This window comes from Nyctereutes procyonoides, unplaced genomic scaffold (genome assembly GCF_905146905.1).
Source record: "Nyctereutes procyonoides isolate TBG_1078 unplaced genomic scaffold, NYPRO_anot_genome, whole genome shotgun sequence".
In the NCBI taxonomy this organism is placed as follows: domain Eukaryota; kingdom Metazoa; phylum Chordata; class Mammalia; order Carnivora; family Canidae; genus Nyctereutes; species Nyctereutes procyonoides.
The window spans coordinates 55,937,379-55,958,934 of record NW_026575051.1 but is presented as its reverse complement, the minus strand read 5'-3'; positions in this window follow the sequence as shown (position 1 = coordinate 55,958,934).

Sequence of the window (21,556 nt, the reverse complement as noted above, 5' to 3'; positions counted from 1 at the left end):
TCAGAGGAGAAAAGATACTTGCTTAGACTACAATGATGACAGGGGATATTTGAAAACGTAGGCAGATTCAGGTTATATTTGGAAATATATTCTGGAGGAATCAAAAGGGACATGTAGAGCTTGACACACATTTGCTTTCATACAATACCTACAAACAGTATGTGTTTTCCATAACTGCTAAGATTCACAAAGATATTTATATGTCTAATTGCCTTTTTACCCTTTGTCTAATTTGTTCATTCCAAGTAAAAGCTAGATTTGCTTAACTTTGTACAACAACCAGCACAGCATGATACCCATATTACAGTCTCTTAAATTCACTTAATAAAGTTCTAACAAGATTCTGGGGTTCTCTGAGTCAATATTATAAATATTGAAGGAGGGTGTCACAAGGGACAGACTTTTAATTCAGTTCGTTCTCTTTAAATGGTATTTTTCCCCAAAAGTTAGTATCATTTTGAGGAATTAGAACTGGAACCTCGTAAAATTAACCTCAAAGACAAGCTTCTGGCAACCACCAATATTCCTAACATCAGTGAAACATATCTCTAAATTTGTAACGAGAGTATAGCTGTATATTAATGTTGCAAATAAGATTTCTATATGAAACATGCAGGACTTCCAAACATACATAGGATGCATAGGATATGGTCACAAAACTACCTTTGAATATGGAAATATAAAACTCCTTCATCCTAATCTATATAGTCAGGAAAAACATAAGAAAAAAATAGTGTTAAAGTCATATAACATCCTTTAACTTTAAAATCATGCTTTCTTTCTTCTAGAATGTCAACTGAAAAATAAATCAGTTGAGTTATATAGCTGCAGATATTCTTCTTTTCTGTTTTCCTTGCTAGAAACGGGGATAGATTTTTTTTAAGAAGAAAATAAGAGGAAAAACCTAGTCAAGAGGAAAGGGATTCCAAAGGATTTATATATATATATATATAAATATAAAGGATATATATATATATATATATATATATATATATATATATAAAGATCATATCTTCTCTATCAACTCACTTTCCTATTTCAACCTTGATCATTTTCTTCATGGACAATAAGCACTAACCTAGTGTAAAATAGCGTAGGAAGAGCATGTGCATATATGATGGATAAAATACAAGCTGCACCCATTTGGGGTGTTTTTATCATTAACCGCTGTTGCATAAACTGAACATACAATGGGCTGTGACACTGGATAAATCATTTGTTTCCACTTGTTATTGATGACATTTCATAACTCGTTTGGAGCTCTGCTTTGCCCCGTCACTCGTGAGTTATGAGGTCATCAATCATGACTGGGAATAAATGATTTATGTAAGTCACCCTATTGTATATTTTAGGTACAGTATACAATAAAACACACACTATTGATTTCTAATATTGTTGCATTACGTTTATCATGTGTGTTTGCGAGACTGTGATCTTATGTCATCTGCTGCAACTGAGTCTGAGATGTTAAAATAATTCATGAGAAAAGAAATGCACAAAAATGATTCAGAGAATTTGTTTTTAATTAACATCTTGCTAAGGCAATTTAAAATGTCTCCTTAAATTATAAACACTGTATCCAGCAAAGGGAATTGTAGTTAAGACCTGAAGTCAATATATAAGGTCATGATTAGGAAAGAGAAAAGTACTAAAAGAGATCCTTTGAATAGAGCATATGCCATTCGGATTAACCTACAGATATACTGAAGACAAATCTCCCAATAAGGAATACTGTACTGTGTGTCACACTTGAAAGGATCAATGGCTTAGTAACAAGAATGTCATGGAAATATGAAAAAATTCTTTCAGCCATTTTTAGAAAAGAAAGGTAGAGTGGGGAACAAAAACCCAACTTATTCCTTTCACTGATGAAAGCTTAGAACCTTTAACTCTAACTCAGGTTGAATTTGTAAAGAATCCACAAGCAAGTCTAATGAACATATTAATTGAAAATGAACATAAAGTGGTCAGGAAAATAGTCTCGTTTGAATGGAATTCTCTAAAAGAATATAGCATCTTAAGATTGGAAATTTTTTCTTTTGCTTCCTTCCTATTTCATCCCCCAACTGACTTCCATTTCTTCCCCTGATGAGCTTAAAACCATAAACATGATTTTTTAAAAAATAAAACTACAAGAAAATGCAAAGAAATTTGAGGGAGGCAATCAAAAACATATTGAAAATCAAACCTAGAATAAGAGCATCAAAAATCCAGGAACTTTCAGCTATTTGCAATTACAAGAGTAATTGCTATTTTAACATGTTTTGCTTGTTCCAAAGAAACTCTGGTTCGTAAGCTGAAATTCAAGGAGTTTAAATCACAGCGAAATCTTTTAGGAGCTGATCAAGACTAAATATACAATCAAAACAACCTATTATCTACATATTTTAGTTGATTAAAAAAATAAGGTACGGCTCTGAGCCGTGCCACACAGAAGTTGTTGACCAGCTGTGTTCAATTCCCAGTGATGATAAAAAAATAACTATTTAATCTGAAGTATGAAGAATTTAGGTCAGATATAAAGAAAAAAATATTTTTCTTACAGAAAAGTATTAGACATTGACATTAACTATTGAGAATAGTTGCAGAATTTTCTTTGGAAATTTTTAATCGTAATTTCACTTTTTAGAATGGTTTTAAGTTTGTCCTAATCTAATGGCCAAGAGTTGTATTATAAATTCAAATAACTTCTCACAATTCCTTTCACTGCTTAATTCTATGATGATACTAATTAATTGAGAGCCCTGTTTTATAGAGCAACAGCATAAGAGGGCCGAGAATTTCAAAAGCAAGTGTCGGTAGCTTTTATAATTAGTAAGGTGATATATGAGAAAGTGAGTCAGAAGTCCACGGTTTAGCTAAAAATCCCCAGTTTAAGTCCAATACTATTCAGAAATATTTTGTTTTGGGGGTTTTCCTCTAGATTTTTTTTCTATTTGCTTCAATTAAGATTTCTTAACCTATAGCCTTGAATGGGCTTTAAGGGAGTTTAATATCTAAAATTGTATTCAAAAAATTGTGTATGATAAAAATATATGTATGTTTCTGGGGAGAGAGCTCATGACATTATTAAACTTTATTCAGAGACCAGGTCTAGAAACAAAAAATTTTTAAATTTTAAAAAAGATTACAAACCACTGATTCAAGAGGCTGTCATTCACAATCAAGTCTATTATCCATCTTTCCAAATCCCTTATAAAATCAATCCCATTTTTTAAAACTTTATTCTTTCACCCTGCTCTCTGCCTTTTTCTCCCCTTCCTCCCCATCCCATATTTGTTGGTCTCTCTTTTATGACCTTGATTCAGTTTTGCAATTGGTCAGAATGAAGTACTTAAACTCAGTGGCTAATTTTGATATCTTTCAAGTGCCTTTGGATAAAAGCTTGGTTGTAAGTTCAACAGTCTGAACTTACTAACTAAAGTCACTTTTCTTCTTGTGTGCAGATATCAGATCTGCTTTCTCCCCACACATAATCAAAAGAGTAGCTGCTACTTAAATGTAGCAACTCACATACTGAATCAGAACAGTCATTTAAGAAAAAAAAATTCCTCTTCTAAAACTCAGAGTAAACCTTGTAATGTTTTAACTTCCAATTTTATAGTTTTAATGATGAAATGTGATGAGATACAGGAATATTATCATTTGATATAAGGAGACTACAAAGAGAAGCAGACAGTATAATTAGAAGGCATCTTTGCTGATATATATAGAAAGTGGTGCATGATCAAGTGAGGATATTTTTTGGAAGGAAGGGAGAAAATAAGAAGAGAGGGAGAGAGAGAGGGACAAAAGAGAAAGTGGATATAAACCTGGTTTAATCAGTTTAGAGCCGTTTTAATGAGCTTGCTCCCCAAGCATTAGAAATGCTGATGGAGCCATAGCCTATACATTTGGTCCTGTACCAGGTTGGGTATGAGGAGACTGGGGACTTAACCCCAGCTCAGCTCCTGACTCATTGAGTGACCTCAAGCCAGTTAACCCATCTGTTGTTTTTCAGAAGGTGATGACTTGGAGACTGTCTAGCAATTGCTGTGCATTAATGGGGTGACAGTCAGAGGAAGACGCCTGGGGCAGGAGAGCTTCAGTGTAAGGAAATCAGCCTTTACTGCTCTGCCCAATCATGTCAGCACTACTGCTATTTCAGGGGGCTTCCTGCCATTGTTGTTCCCTGCTCCGGAACACCCCATGCTGCCAAAGCCACTGCAGGGGGTCACCTTTAACAGACAACCTCATTTTCAAATTTCCAGACCACTAAATCAAATGAACCAGTGCAAGGGTAATTTTTTTAAGGTTGCCAGAGAGATGCATAGAAGAGTTGCCTATCTTGGGAAGAGAAAATTAAAGCAAGAGTCTCACTTTGTGAAGATTGGAAAAGAAGGTAGATCAGAAAGCAGCTTCTTGAGTTTGGGAATTATTTAGATTTTAAATTGTGTTTTGCTCTACATCAAATTGGATTAGATTCCTTAAATCTTCTAAGACTTTGATCCAGCCCATTCCACATTTACAAATTAAAAAGCAGCTTCAGTAGTGAAAATCATATAAGATACAACAAGAAAGCTTCTAGGGGCATATAGGCAGCTTTAGCCGAAAGGCCCATCCACTTGTGCAGTGTCTCATACCAACATGTTTGCACTTTGACCAAATATACTCAATTCCTATAATGCTAAACATTCTTCAGTGGAGAGGTATGCGTTCATAAAGCAGCTGTAGATCTAGATTCCTTTATTTCTGAATCCAATAATAATTTATTCTATAGGAATTAATATCCTTAGCATAATTAAGAAAAACAAAATTACAGGGCACTAAAAGTGTTGCACAAATGCAGATCAGTTAAAATTTTTACCAAAATTTTTACCAAAGTTAAAATAAACGAGTGTCATATATTTGATAACTTGACATGTCCAGGACAACTAGACTCTTCCTAAATAATCATGCAGAAGTGAAAGCAGTGAGGAAAAAAGAGAGGAAGAGGGTCAAACATTCAAATCTAAAAGTTAGACACACCAATAACTGTAGCTGTGCAGGAATTTAAAAAAGCAGAAAGTTTAAGCCAAAATATCATCTATCCCAACACTAAAGATTTCACAGGGCATCCCTGAAGAAATAAAAGGATCATCAGCTACCCCCAAACAGAATCATTCAGCATAGCACACTCCAGCAGCTTCCCAGTGCTGCAGTGTGTGTGCAGGGTTTCATCAACAGAGTTTGAAAAGCACCGCTATTCTCCAGATAGTGCTCACTACATGAACGCTAACATAAATCAAAAATACTGGCGTGTGTTCCCTGTACTCACTGCAGCTTAATCCGCTTATTCTAACCCTTCCCACCTTCACACAGGGTCATCTCTCCATGTAACCGACATATTCCCCTTTCAAAAATCTTTTTTTTCATGAAGGTTTATAAATGTCTTATTGATTTTTCCACACAAGGCCAGTCAACTTCTGACTTCACAAAAGGAGTTGAATAAAGTGGCTGAACCCACTGCTGTTTCCCTACCTACATAAGTAAAGTACCACTACAGTTAATTTTAGTCCTACTAACTGACCTAGTCATAGGATAGCCATCATCAGTCCTGGGTCCCCAAAGGACAAAGACCCTTTTGTGATCTTGCCTAACTACAAAGTTATAAAACCATTGGCCAAATAATTGGTTGGCCTGTTTGATTCTCTCCGCCACCCTGTCTCAGCCCTATATGATGGAAAAAAAAGAATCTTGGTGCAGCTTCTGAAAACTTTCTTTTGATAGCTGATTATTTTTTCAGCAAATCAGTCAGAAAATATTGTCATGTATCTTCTTCATTTAAACATTAGAATTAAGAATGTAAACTTTAAAATGTTTTTGTCTTTGATCTCATTCATAATCTTCCACAGTTTTTGAGAAAATTATTTATTCCCTTCTTTTAGTTATTATAGATTACTTATTATTATACTATTATCATAGGTTATTAAGATTTCATGCTACTTCATAGCTTTAATTCTTAGTTATACTATTTCATTCATAATTTCTTCTTAGTTTCCTTTTTCTTTTTTTAAAGAAATTAAGAATTTTCAGGGGATCCCTGGGTGGCTCAGTGGTTTACTGCCAGCCTTCGGCCCAGGGCATGATCCTGGAGACCCGGGATCGAGTCCCATGTCAGGCTTCCTGCACGGAGCCTGCTTCTCCCTCTGCCTGTGTCTCTGCCTCTCTATCATGAATAAATAAATAAAATCTTTAAGAAAAAAAGAATTTTCAAAAATGATCTTGCATTGAATATTTCCTCCTGTAGCAACTGAACAGTATAAGGCAAAAACAATATGCAAATTTTATATGCATAGAGTGGGAAGTGGTAAATAGGCTATACGGTTACAAAGCTTCTACATTTTATTTTATTTTATTTTATTTTATTTTATTTTAGATTTTATTTATTTATTCATGAAATAAATAGAGAGAGAGACAGAGACAGAGAGACAGAGAGAGAGAGAGAGAGGCAGAGACACAGGCAGAGGGAGAAGCAGGCTCCATGCAGGGAACCTGACGTGGCTCTCGATCCCAGTCTCCAGGATCACACCCTGGGCTGAAGGCAGCGCTAAACCGCTGAGCCACCCTGGCTGCCCAAATTTCTACATTTTAAAGTAATACAATATTAATGCTAATTAAACTGTGAAAAAATAATGATGTACATTGTAATTCCTAAAGTAAACTTTAAACACATATAAATGGAATTTTGAAAATCCTAAAAACATTTCTATGGTAGAAAATAAGACAGCAAAGTAAAAACAGAATAATAAAAATCAGAGGGGTCAAAATGGAAGACAATTTTTTAAAATGGTGACCTAAGTCCAACAACATCAATAATTACATTTAAGTGTAGGCATGTTAATTTCAATAAAGAAACAGAGATTGTCAGAGTATTTTTAAAAAGCAAGACCCAAATCTATGCTGTGTATATGAGATGAACTTTTTTTTTTAAGATTTTATTTATTTTTTTCATGAGAGACACAGAGAGAGAGGCAGACACATAGGCAGAGGGGGAAGCAGGCTCCCTGCAGGGAGCCCAATGCGGGACTGGATCCCAGAATCCCGGGATCACGACCAGAGCCAAAGGCAGATGCTCAACCGCTGAGCCACCCAGGTGCCCCATATGAGATGAGTCTTAAATACTAACATACTATGTAATCCCATTTATGTTCTATTCTAAAACAGGTAAAATTAATCTATACTGGAAAATATCAGAAAGGTAGCTGGTTTTAAGTGGGTTGGGGCAGGGATTGACTGAGAAGGGACATGAAGGAATTTTCTAGGGTGATGATAGTGTTCCACAGCATGATCCTAGGGATGGCTATACAGGTACATACAATTGTCAAAACTCAATGTACACTTAAGAATTGTGTATTTTATTGTATGTAAACTTTACACAAAAGAAAAAATGTAAACAAATAGGACACTCACTAGTGACATGCATGCTAGCTATTAGGGGAAAGTGTCTGATGTCTGCACTTTTATTTGAAATGCATCAAAAAATAGATGAATTGAAGAATGTAGGAACAACTAAATGAATAGATGTGTGACAAAGCAATAGAGTAAAATGTTAATAGACCCACCTAAATGGTAGTTACATGAGGATCACTATAAGATTCTTTCTACTTTTCTGTATATTTGAAATTTTTCTAAACAAAAGTTGGAAAGTTACATATTAAAATAAAAACATAAGGGGGAAATGGGAGAGGTGTACACAGAGGGCTAAATTGTATCTGCTTTATTCCTGAAAATGAAGAGACAAAATGGTCTGAAGCAAATAGAGCAAAACATTATGATTTTAAAAACCCTAGTATTCATGGGTATTAGTTGTATTATTCTCTTTTCTCTTTTATTCATATTTTTTCTTCATGCTTGAAATATTTCATAATTTAATTTTTTATAAAATATAAATGGAATGAATGTAATGCATTAGAGTATGAAGGGCAATGGACTGAGTCCTGAGACCTGGCATTTTAGTACTTGCTTGATCATTAAGGGCTATGAACCTAGTGCAAAGTGACAAAATCTCTCTGAGCATCAATTTCCTCGTTTGTAAAATAGAGTTAAATTGAATTGATATATTAGAAATTTATTTTCATTTCTATAATTATATAAACCTAAGATAGGCAAAAAATAAACAAAAGTGTATTTTTAGGAATTGCTTCCTAAGAAATGTTATACATAAGCTGAATACTCAGAGTTAATCATACAAGTAGTCAGAGATAATTTTGTGCAGAAGGGAATCACAACATTTATGTTTTCACTCAGCCTATATTCAAAAAGTAATATATAAGTAGGAGGAAAATCATATCACTGAAGAGGCCAAAGCCTTGAAAAAAAAGGAGCAAAGTTTAGTTTTTAAGACATAATTTCTACTATTTATTCTTCTAATAACGGGGTATTGAGAATTCCATTTTAAGCCTCATTTTTTCATCCCTACAATATAGGGATTAGAGTTAATGACCTTTAAGAACACTGCCAGTTCTAAGATTCTACAATTAAAATCTTATGTGGGTTAAATATCTGTGAGTGTATATTACTAGACTTTTGCCTATCCTCCCATATCCACTAGTACTTCCACCTAAACATCATACATCAAAGGAAGGCAAAAACTTTGTGAATAGTGTGGATTTTTTGAAAGCTACACAAGGGGTACCTGGGTAGCTCAGCAGTTGAGTGTCTGCCTTTGGTTCAGGTCGTGATCCCCGGGTCCTGGGATGGAGTCCTTCATCAGGCTCGCCATGGGGAGCCTACATCTCCCTCTGCCTATGTCTCTGCCTCTCTTTATCTCTCATGAATAAATAAATTTTTAAAAATAATCAAAAGAAAGAAAGAGGAAAGGAAGGAAGGAAGGAAGGAAGAAAGAAAGAAAGAAAGAAAGAAAGAAAGAAAGAAAGAAAGAAAGAAAGAAAAGAAAAGAAAGAGCGAGCTACACAATAGAACTGTCACTATCAAATCCCACTAGATAGCTAACCAGAATTGGTGTTGTGATTTACATGCAGTGGGCAAATTAGTCTTGCAAAACTATTGGTATTAAAATTTTCAATGCAGCATTTAGGGATGTAAGCACAGGGTACTCCTGAAGATCAAACAGCATGCTGCCATGTTACCTATTTCAATACCATCTCTTGGATCTGACATCATATTTCACATGTACACAGAGAGTGTACACAGAACAAAGAAAAAACAGAGGCAAGAGAACTTGATGTATTAAAGTTGATACTTACCTGCTACTTGGTAATTCCCTATCCCTTTAAGGAATTTACTTGACTGAGCTTGAAATACTGTTTTTGGTTATCAGCTAAGACATTTAAGACTTGTCTTTCTGGCCACAAAATAAAACTTATGCCATCTTTTTCCAAAACAAACAAACAAACAAGTAGGGCAAGGGGAGAAGGAGATTCTTATCCTTGAAATTCAAGTACCTTTTAACTCTTTACCAATGCAACTTATTCACAACATCTTCACAATTACAATTCTTTAGGAAAGAAAAGGATGTCTAAAATATAACAATTATTGCTACTTGTCTTAAAAAAAAAAAGAGTTTGTCCCTGTTTCACCAATGATATTCCCAATCATTTCTTATTCTGTGAACATCTTTTTTGATTAAAAAGTTACTAAATCCCATTTCACAGGGCAACACTTTTTTTTAAGATTTTATTTATTTATTCATGAGAGACACAGAGAGAGACTGAGAGACAGAGACACAGGCAGAGAGAGAAGCAGGCTCCATGCAGGGACTCGATCCCGGGGTCTCCAGGATCACGCCCTGGGCTGAAGGCAGCGCTAAACCGCTGAGCCACCCGGGCTGCCCCCAGGGCAACATTTCTTACCTGAAGACAAATATTTCAAAGTTTCTAATATAATCTCTTTTCTCAAAAAGTGAAATGTTTGTCCATGGAAAAATTTATCTTTCTGGAAATAGAGTGCCATTTTGAGACTTTTGCTTTGTAAATAGATTAGGAACAATTTCTTCTTTCTCTTCTCTGCTTCCTTCCCACTTTCTTAGTCCCTTTATCTTTCTCTTCATTTCACATATCATTTTTCTCTTTTCTTATACCTAACTTATGTTTATTGTTTCTCAGTGTCCTAATATGGTTAACATTTAAGTCTTCCCCAGTGGGGTCTAGTAGGAATGCATTCCATTGTGCAAAAAAGCTTTTGCTAAGGAAGCTAAAGAGGAAACAAAAGGATCTGAAGAAACAAATCTATTTTTCTGTCATTATGTGCCTGAAAGGAACCTGCCACCCAGAAGAAAATCTATTTAGTTTTACAGTATAACTAATTATGCATGAGTTTAGACCAGAATCCCTAATGTTCAAAGAAACCGTATTATGCCATAGAGTAGAGCCATCCTTCATTTTTAATAATTGACATAGGCTTTAGGTAGCTATAGAGCCCATTTACCCATTGTACATAATAGTTTTTTGTAAGCTAAGAAACCAAAGGCCAATGAAGAATTAATAGTGGCTACATTCAATAGGTGTTAGGCAACAATAGGGGAACCTCAGGTTTGTGCTTAATATTCTGCATGCCCATGTCTAGTTAGTCTAAATGCTCTTCATAAAAGGTTTGGATGCACTTCTGTACCACTGTTTTTAAGCCCCAAGAAAGACTTAAATTTAACAATAAACATGAACTAAAATGGCCCAGGGGAAGAAATATCATTTTTGTTTGTTTCTTAAGGGGCAGGCAGAACCAAATTAGTTGGCTTTCCCAGAACCAGTCTGTAAAAGTGTGAAAAAGAATGTTAATATTTCTGTGAAAGGGAGGAAAGGGGACATATTCTCTGTGTTTCTCAGACAGCTTTATAGACTGTCATGGGATGAGGTTCGGGAAGGGAGGATGGGGGAAATGGAAAGCAGCATGAAGACTTTTATTCTAAGAATATTCTAAAGATCAAGAAGTTTCTAGATCTTTAGAATTAGAAGAACTAAAACTTCAAACTAGAAATTTCTAGTTTTTTTCATCCAAAAACTACATGAAACTAGATTTCTAGGTTACTCAGAAAATAGATGAAATTATTATCTATTTCCTATCCCATTTCTTATAGACATAACCACTTTAAAGAAAGAAATCCTGCTTCCTTTAATATAAGAGTGTATAGGAAATAAGTTCTGTTACCTCACACAGAGCACTTCTAAACCTCTCTATACTCAAGTGAATAGTAATAATTTTCTTTATCCCATTACTTGGGAGCAAAAAAGGCAGAAGAATGAAGAATGAATAAGAAGAAGGAGGAGGAGGGAGGGGAGGAGAAGATGATGAAGAAGAAATGTTGGGTGGGCACTTATATGGCTACAGGGCCTGTGTATGTAAGTGAGGCAAGAAAGGAAGGCTACAAATCAAAATAGTTAGACTTGTGAATTACTTTTCTGGGTGAAGTTGCCAGATCTCTTCCATGTTTGTAAATTGATGCTAAATAGTAACTGTCTTCCTGATAAATTGTGTGGCCTGTTATCTAAAAGCAGTTACTACTAACTAGGTATTCTATTTTACCATGAAAGTAGAATCCACTAAGATTTTGGGGTTTTTTTTCATCCTTTTATCATTGGATTCATAATCCTTTTACTAGACATAATTCTCCTCCCTCTTTCTGTGTTTACAACCAGGTTCAAAAAAGGAACAAGTAAGTCATGTGAAGGGAAATAACTATGAATTTCGAAAACCAAACATGGCCATTCTTAGGGAAACACAGAATCAATAGATCATTTGAAATGTACCACTATATTTGAAAGTGAAACTATGCTGAATAATATTTTTAAAGTTAAATAAAATGCAACAGGAGCATTTGTAGTCCAAGTAGATTATTGATGAAGAAATAATTTCCTTCATGTCATAAAATGCTATTTTCCAAATAGAATATGCATTTTCCTGGTATATAACTATTCCATCTAACAATATCTTTTCTGAAATATGCTGTTAATAGTGATTGTTGTTAGCAACTGTGTTTAAAAATTCTAAAGACACAGGTTAATATGTGAATTAAACTCTAGCATAAAGCTTACAGAAAATACTAAACATGTCGTAAAAGATAAGAAGCTCATAATGGAAGAATTAAGCACCAAAATGCATATGTAAACACTGCTTTCTTTTTTCATCCATATGGACAAATAGAATATGGCTAAATATTAAATTATATTTTTATTGTCTTCTGATCACAGGTCAGCTGATTGCTGAGTCATGGTGGCTTTGCTCCCAAGTGGCAACAGAGAATAAAAGAACTTTTCAGACTCTCATCAGGAGGTACAATCTTGAACTCACCACTATTTGACCCAAATTAAAAGCTGGATTCATAGAACTGTCATTTTTATGGAGCTATCCAAATTTTATGATGTCCCTGTATTTGTGATATCTGTCCCTGGGTTAAGTTAGACCAACAAACATAACCTGAACCTTCTCCTACTGACCACCTGCAGGACTTTTCATTGCATACATATAACTAATTTGTCAATGTCAATTGTCAAGGAAAGATTGTGAGTTTGATGAGAGCAGGGGCTACATCTCTTATATTACCATTCCATACCTGTTTCAGTGCCAGATAACTCACAGGAGACACTCAAAACATAACTATTGAATAAATGAACAACCCTAGACTTGCTTTCACTGACTTCCTTTACCAAGATATTATATAACATATAACATACTAGTGTGCGTGTGTTGACTGTAGTTTACAGTTAAGAAACATATTTCCCTGAATTACACAATGTTCTATGAAGACCAAGGAGTCAAATTTCCTATGAGCCTGTGTATCTGGAATAGTTGCACATCTCCTGAAGAATACGTTTCTTTTCTTGATGCTGACTCTGTGCATCCTGGAATTAGTTCCATCTTTGTGTTGGCTGTTAAAGAGCTGAGGACTAAACATGTGGCCCACAGGTAGCCAGTATACAGGGCTTTAGAGTGGGCATTTGGTTCCATAGTTACACTACATGCTCCACCCTTTCCCTTCCCTGGCTTTCTCTTGGCTTCATTTCCCTCTCATAGTTTTAGATTTATGGTATGTATCTTTGTAAGCCACCTAATTTCTTTTTGAATCAAGGTGGAATGTAAGTAAATTGATTTTTTCCCTTTCATGTGAAAGTTAATAACTTTGCTGAAGAAAAGAAGAGCCAAAGGAAGACAGAATACAGACTTTGGCAATGTATGGCTGATTTTAAGAGACCTTCGGGATATCTTTGAAGAGGAGACACTATTTCTATCCCACATTGTATAGTTTCAGTTTTATGTACAGCACAAGGCAACTGCACAATGTCAATCCTTTTTATTATGTTTTATTAATTATGTTAATACTTAACAACATATTTAAAGATAAAAAACAAAGTAATGTAACTGGACCAGGAGTAGCTTAGCTTTTACTTATGGTCAGAATGTTAGGAATAAGGAAAATGAATGAAATTATAAAAATATATGGAAAACATTGGTATCAGGTAAACAGAATGACTTCTTGTTGTTGAAATATTTTTAAAGATACAGGGTCCCTTCTTATTCCCATACTCCTTTCTTTCACAAGGTAAATTGTCAATTTTTCATAAGAGGTAGATCCTCAGGAGACAGATAGACCAATGCTAGATAAGAGCAAAAAAAAATTCAGTTTTTCTAAGAACTAATACTTGAGTTGAATAGTTTATTCAGAAATGCAGTTGCATTGAATCATAATCTGACAAAATTATGGCAATAGTTAATCTGAATACAAAATGGCCCTATGTTGTTATTGCTACCCATTCATCTACATATCAAGTACATTTAACTAAAAGGAAAAAACAATGACATAGGAAAACACACACACACACACATATACACACATACATACATACATACACATACACATTGTCATCTGCCCCCAAATAGCAAAGACATCTCAACCACAAGAACCTTGCCCATCTCTGCTCCAGGTTCAGGTAGAGAACTATCGTCAGTCTATTTTAGCACTCCTGTTTAAATTCTGTACGTCTTTATAAATGCAGTTATCATTACCATTGTTGCCTTATCACTCTCCATGATTGCTCTCTTTCAGTCAAGTACAAAGGCAGCCTGAATATAAATGTTTTGTCATAAAACTGCTATTCAAATAATAAAAAAGGGTTATAATAGTACTAAAAATAATTTACCCCCAAGGCTGCTGCATAGACTGGCAGTGTGCAGACTGAGGGGCACAAAACACCTCTAGCCATACTCTCACTATCCTCTGAACTCTTCCACTGCATCAGAACCATATTTGCATGATTTTAAAGATAATTTAGATGTCATTATATGACTGGGATATCTAGAACCTTTTTAGCATTAGATTAAAAAAAGATACAAGTTATTTTAGTTATTGCCATTACTGCACTTAAGAAACGTGGGGTAAATTAGAGTTTATACCTTTCAAAGAGAGTTACTTTTTAACTAGTTTTGGGTAGATGGATAAATATGTAATGCACATATGTATACACACATACAATGTACACACATAGACATACATATATCATACATACACATACAGATTATAAACACATATCTTATGTAGACATATATCTATATATTATATACATATATATACAAATATATCATACAGACATATTATGTATACAGGTGTCGTATGTACATGCATGCATATAAACACATGCATCCTATATGTCATATGTAAACACACACATATAAAATCTTTACATTGAAAATGCTTTTGTTGGCATCAGGACTGGCTATGCACTGCCACCCAGGGGCTGTCTACAACATTTTAACACTGCTATCTTGCCAAGAGGCATTCAAAGTCATTACCGAATGCATCCTGGACAGTCCTTCATGGTAGCTGTTAGCATTCCCGTTGCATATTCCAGTAGCTTTGGTGTCATTTCCCATTGCATGAATGCACATTGCAAAGAAAGGCAGAGAAAAGGAAGAGAGAAAGGAACGCCAAACAAGCAAAAGACCACCTAGAAGGAAACAAACAAATTACACTGACAAGGCTGACAGGGGGGAATAAGAAAGAGAGAAAGAGAGGAAGGAGGAGGTTTATGGGCTTCATGCCCACTGCTCTTGGTAAATATCCCTCCTCGCAACAATAAAGACAAATAAAGTACAAAGAAGGGATAAAGCAGAAGATTACAGACCTGGCCGGTGTTTGATAAATGGCACTCTACTTCACTCTGCTTATTGTGTACTTCATACCTCACTCCTGAATATGGAAGAGAATTTTATTAAAGATTTAGCCACGGTGGTGGTGGTGACTGGCTCACAGTAATTTTCCTACAAAGTAGTTTAATCTATCACAGGGCAGACAGTGCACCTTCTTACCATGTATCATATCTGTCTATTGAGTAAGTGCTATCCAAATCCAATTTCTTTTCATTTTTGGAACCTGTGATGCATATTCAAGATACACTTTCGTTTTGTCTTTGTCCTAAATTGGGCACTGTATGAGATGGGGGCAGAAGGAGTGCTAATAAGAAGAAAACCTGCATTCTGTGGTTTCCATATCAGTCTGATCATTTTTTGTATTTTACAAAAATAAATTGCATAATTTCAATAGCATATAATATTGGTCACATGTGGAGTCACCAGGACCTTTCATATTTACGGGTATGAATATGAAACATTGCACCACTGATTATGGAATGAACTTAGAAAATCATTACAGTCAAGTTCCGGTTTTGAGCTTTGTGGAGCACATAGGGGTTGTTCCATTCAATAATGAGATGGCTCGTGCAATAATAGGGAAACTGTTTCGACCAAAATCATTCAGCAGTTCATTATGTGGTAAAATGTAAATCCAGAAGTGTCATAAGCAAGGTATTTTCAGAGTGCTCTGTTATGGAATCGCAGAAATTAGAGAAGCCCCGTGAGGTCACTCACTTCATCTGTTCCTGGTATCAAAGTGCTCTCAGCAAAATATTTTCAAATATAGAGTCCATGCTCCCATCATGAGATTCTATTATTTCTTCTTTCATTGCATTACTTTATTTCACTATGATGAATTGTTTTCAACCTGACAATTGTTTCCTTTACATGTTATTGGTCTTTTGTAACAAATAGTAATTCTGCCCTAACTCAATTACAACAAATCCTTCACACTGATGCTAGACCTTGTTATAGACTCTCTTTAAAACTGATCTCACATATATACTTTTTAAAATAAAATATATCACATGCAATTAAATTCATCCTATGTTATAGAGACATAGACTATAACACTGTTCTATAGCCTACCTTTTTTCCCAATTATAAATGGTGAGCATTTGTCCATGCTATTATTCTTGAAATATAATTTTAAGTGGCCTATCAGAGATTCGTAAGCACTTTAACTCATTGCCTAAAAAATTTACACCATTCTCAGTAACTCTGAAATAAGCATCCTCCATTTCCGTGAATAACTTTTGAATAGAATTTGCTGGCATTTGTTAAACTAAAAATTCCTTGAAGCCACAGCTTTTGTCCAATCTCTATTTGATTTTATTGCAAACATAGGATGGATATTTGATAAGAATGCCTCTAAGAAATATGTTCCTATCAATTAATATTCGATACGAATATTTCCTTTTGCAAACACTATGAAACTAACTCACAATCTGGGATTCATACTACTATGATTTCTTTATATTGTCATAATAAATTCTGCATGGGAAATTTAATAATTACTGCTAAAATATGCCTCCCTTCTGGAAATTTCCTCCATAAACCAGAGACCTTCACAAATAGCAATACAATCAAGATACATCCATAAATTAAATTGCTTAATCACTGTAGTACCCAGATAACTAGAAGAGATAAGAAGGGTGGCAACCAGAAAAAAAAATGTCCTATTTCATAAAGATTGTGAAAATGCTCACATCTTTTAGATGCCATCTCTTAAAAAAGAAAAACACTAACATTGACTCATATTTCGAATAGGTCTTTCATATTCAAAACTACATTTACCTTACACATTTACACAATTTGGAGATTTAAGTTTGTAATGGTAAAAGAAGAAATCCAACTTTTAAAATAATTTTTCAACCGTCTTGGAAACTTTGTCTGAAGATTAACTTGAGAGTAACTTTAAACTCAGGTCATTATGATACAAAGGAAAAAAAAACATCAAATTACATCATGCTGAAAGGGGGGGGGGGGAACAACCAGAAAGTTGATCATTTTAAGAATTACTGTAATCATTTTAGGGGGAAAAAAAAGGGCAAACACATACTCACTTGGAAGAAAAAAATAAATATACTGAAGGCTTTTCTTTCAAAAAATATATATTTTAAGTGTGTGCTTACACATGTTAAACTAATGTTTAAGATATTTCCTGTATTCATTGCCTACAAATTCCTTCTACTCTTACTATTCCAAAATAAAAAGCACTCTATTGGCAACAAAATAGTTTTATTTTTAATACTGCTTTATTTATATTCAAAGCAGAGTATTTATAAGGCACGAGGCACCAGTTATAATGAAAGACGTTAGTGCAAACTGGAAACCATGAGTCTTTTATTCACTCTTTAAGATGCATTCACTAAACACAGAAGATTCTCATTAAATGTAAAGATTAAGACCTATTTAAGCATAGTTATATAGAAATGACTTAGAAATTTGTAAAGTAAGTTTATTTTTACACTTCTAATAGAATCGGTTATCAGGGTCAGCACTACAAGTACCGAGGGCAGGAGCAGACATTTTATTCCTTGCAGAAGACTGCACCTACTACCACACAGCGCCACCTGGCAGCAGGATGAAGGACTACGGCACTGTGGTCTCGAGAATAGAGTCACTAATTGGTACAGTACAATGTGTTCTTCAGAAAGTCCCAACTGATGCTGGCCTCATTTTCTTCATTAAAAATGGACACATTCACATACCAAGTTTGAAAAGCTTGGGGTTTCTCTCACTTGGTTTTTGTTATCTGTACTTTTTAAACATCTTAATTTAGAACACTTCATTTTCAAAGGGCATCTTTACTGCAGCTGATCACAGCTGATGATGATGAATGCATCTACATTTTTCAAAAATAATTTGTCATCAGTTTTCATGGAGATCATCACAATAAGTTAATTTAAAACAGTGACACAAAGAAAACTCCAGTGTTCAGCTAAGTGTGGCTGTATGCCTCTTTAGAGAAGAACAACAAAAACACCAAAAAAATAACTTCTCATATCCATATGCTTGAATCATCTCTACTTTTGTTTATATGTCTATACACATAGTAATATTTGTATTTGTGTGCTGGGAATGAATCTAAACACATGATTTGTACATATTAACATGAACAAAATCTTTTTTTTTTAAAGATTTTATTCATTTATTCATGAGAGACAGAGAGAGAAGCAAAGACACAAGGCTGCATGCAGGGGGCCTGATGTGGGACTCGATCCCATGTCTCCAGGATCAGGCCCTGGGCCGAAGGCAGCACTAAACCACTGAGCCACCTGGGCTGCCCAGCATTAACAAAATCCTATTAAATCCTTTGACCTATCTTTTCAATGATTTACTTGTAACCTGAATACATGTAAACAACTAAAGACATTCATAGAGAAGAAAGAAAGGAAGGAAGAAAGAACACTAAATAACAACTACCTCCACAATCTGAGTAAAAGTAGTTATTATTACTCTTTCCACTGAAATTTATGGCATCTATTGTTCTTTAGTCCTAAACAATTATCATTTGTCATTCCCATTTCTTCATAGCCACACACTCAAAAAAAAAAGGGGGGAGAGAATGGTGACAAACAGATAGTCATTTACTAAATTTCCAGTACAATTGAGATTCCAAAAATAATACTGCCAACTCAATAAGCAAAATACCAAATTGGGTTCATGTTTGTATTTAGCATGCTAGATCTAACTGAAGAACTAGTGGACCTCTCTGCATTACATTATGATTTTTGCAACCATATTTGCAACTAATTGTAACAAATGAAGTTTGATATCTCCCTAACTTGTGGGGTAATTCTTAGAAAGAAAATACAGTCTTTTTGCTTTGTGCTGTCTGGTCTTTCTTCCTCTAGTCTCTCAAAAACAAATGTTTACCTTAGAACCAGTCAAAACATTCCCAGCTCCTGGATATTTAAAAGCTGACAAAAGTGTTTGCCTAATAAAAACATTACAGGGTAGAGAATACAGCACTTTAGATTATTATACAAAGATTTTTTTTGCCTTTTCCTTTAGGTTCCTTATAATGCTGCAGGAGGTAAAGAGAGATGTCATAGAAAGGACATACTTACAAGGAAATAACCTATATCACTTCTTGATGACTGCACTTCCCTTCTTCCCTCAAAGCTAGAGTTGAAGCAGCAGAGTCACCACAGAGGAGAAAGAAAGGCAAACAAAAGTGCTCTTCTTCCCAGCATTCCAGTCTACACCTGCATCCCCACACTGGCGGGCTCTCTTGCCAGCTAAAATTGAAAATGAGCCCTTCAAGTCAAAGCTAGCAGGTGCTGGGAAAAGCCTGCTTTACTAGAAAATCCTTGTGACTTCATTCTTATATTTAATCTGAGTGACCAGCACTGTGGTCACCAGGCCTGAGTCACAGCCTATGGGGTTGCACTGAGGGACTGCTCAAACAGAGAGACCCCAGGCTTACATGCTCTGCATAGATTTGGAAGAACAAGCTTTGTACTTCCCTCTGCAGGATGTCTGTTGGTCTTTGCTAGATCATCGAAGCTTAGTACATTCCTAAGTAGAAACACAGATATAGATACACTACACAGAATATGTATTAGATACTGTTAGGCCTCACTTCAAATTCTCTTGGCTAACCTTTTCACTATAGGCAGCCCTTTATCTCAGGGCCACTGTGTGTGTCTCTAGCAAAACTAGCTGGATAATTTGTGTGAAAATAAAAATGTAGAGTCTCTTGTTAATAAACAATTACACATTTCAAAACAATGAGAGCATACCATTAAGCAAAGCATTAGAGCCTTCAAAATGTGGTCCCCTGTGACTACACAGATCACTAATGGATAATACACTCATGAAGCCAGCCTTGTTCTCTTGCTTTCTGCAAACTTCTCTGCTGCGCCCCCATGTTAGCTCTATTCAACTATCCTGCAAATATACAGGTTAACACCTAATAAGCAACTCTGGAGCAGTGCAAGATGGAAGCTAGTGGATAAATACTCCCCTCTTTCATCCTTTGGGTATATACTTCTGGGAAATGTTCTACAAGGATCCCTAGGTTCACTTAGTAGGACGGAACCCTAAATATCCACAGTGAAACTCAGCTTAGTAACATATCCCTAGATCACTATTCCCTTCTTATTTCACTCTTCTCAGCTGTTCACCCTGTTCCTTAGAATCACTTCTCAAAATAAACCACCTGCACAAAAGCCCTAGTCTCAGAATCTGCTTTAGGGAAAAACCTAAACTAGAAAGAAATAGAAGATGGGATGCCTGGGTGGCTCAGTGGTTGAGCACCTGCCTTTGGCTCAGGGTGTGATCCTGGAGTCCCAGGATTGAGTCCTGCATCGGGTTCCCTGCATGGAGACTGCTTCTCCCTCTGCCTATGTCTCTGCCTCTCTCTCTCTCTCTCTCTCTCTCTCTCTCTCTCTCTCTCTCTCTGTCTCTCATGAATAAATAAAATCTTTAAAAAAAAAGAAATAGAAGACAGCTAAGTGAGGGCTGGGACAAGAACACAGGATAGGAGGCTAGTTTGAAAACTAGCAATACTAACAGAAATGGAGAAGAGATAATTTAGGAAATTTGAAAGCAGAACCAAAGGGTTTTGGCAGCTGACTGGATATGGGAGATGAGGAAGAGAATCCAAATATAACTAAAAGATTTCTTATTTAAATAAATAATGGTGACACCATTGACCAAATTAGGGAGTTCAGAAGAGAAAAAATGGAGTATAAAAATAACAAATTTGTCATCTCTCAGTGAAAATGTGTTAGCAGCCAGTTATATTTGAGTCTATAGATAACAAAAAAAAATTAGGTAAAAGGCATGGTGATGAGTATAACTATAAATGCACAAATAAACACTTATTGAATACAGAAATAAAGTTGGAAGAAATTCCCCCCCGAAAAAAAAAAATTATAATGACATCCATTCTTTATTTTCACTCCTTAAACTCACTGGCAACCTAATATGCTTTAAAATACTTCCCTAAAAATTATAAATACAATGAGAAGAAAAACTGGATCAACTAATTATTATATTAAATGATTTTAGTGTGATGTTTCCAAAATCAATATTTTAAAAATTTCAAGATTATTATATTCCTTGTGCCATTATCTTATCTCTTTAAGTGACATAATCTATTTGAAAATTTAAATAAATTTAAACCTTTATTAGAAAACTAAAACATTAATACTATTAAATTCTGAGGGTCTGCCAAAGTTGTTAACTTCCAAAGGTTTCCATCTGACCCCCAATATTTGGCCAAGAACTATGGGGCAAATTTTTCTTTAAGTAACGTTTACTGTAAAAGTCAGGCAATTTTTCATTTCTACAGAAAATAGATAGCAAGTTGGTTTTAATGGGATAGCTCAAAATCCGCTATACCTAGAATCATCAAATTTGTCTTTATTGATCTGCCTTGAGAGGAATTAAAATCTATTTAGATGTTTAGAAGTTGGCATTCCTCTAGAATTTATTATTCACA